Below are 341 nucleotides of genomic sequence, written 5' to 3'. Positions count from 1 at the left end.
AGTGGATGAGGTCGGTGCAGTGGATGAGGTCGGTGCAGTGGATGAGGTCGGTGCAGTGGATGTTGTCAGTGGGATGGATGCGGTCAGTGGGGTGGATGCGGTCAGTGGGGTGGATGCGGTGAGTGGGGTGGATGCGGTGAGTGGGGTGGATGTGGTCGGTGGGATTGATGAGGTCGGTGAAGTGGATGTGGTCAGTGGGATGGATGTGGTCAGTGGGGTGGATGAGGTCAGTGGGGTGGATGAGGTCGGTGCGGTGGATGTGGTCAGTGGGGTGGATGTGGTCAGTGGGGTGGATGTGGTCAGTGGGATGGATGAGGTCGGTGGAGTGGATGAGGTCGGTG

At 60.7% G+C, this 341-nt stretch overlaps 1 protein-coding gene across 1 annotated transcript in view; it reads right to left on the bottom strand.

Annotated features, from left to right (window-relative positions):
- Positions 1 to 341, bottom strand: part of MUC5B (mucin 5B, oligomeric mucus/gel-forming) — a 47,861-nt gene that overhangs the window by 6,752 nt on the left and 40,768 nt on the right. The gene's annotated exons all lie outside the window — the stretch shown is intronic.

This window comes from Trichechus manatus, unplaced genomic scaffold (assembly GCF_000243295.1).
Source record: "Trichechus manatus latirostris isolate Lorelei unplaced genomic scaffold, TriManLat1.0 scaffold00244, whole genome shotgun sequence".
NCBI classification, from domain to species: Eukaryota; Metazoa; Chordata; class Mammalia; order Sirenia; family Trichechidae; genus Trichechus; species Trichechus manatus.
This window is presented reverse-complemented; position numbering and strand designations above follow the sequence as displayed.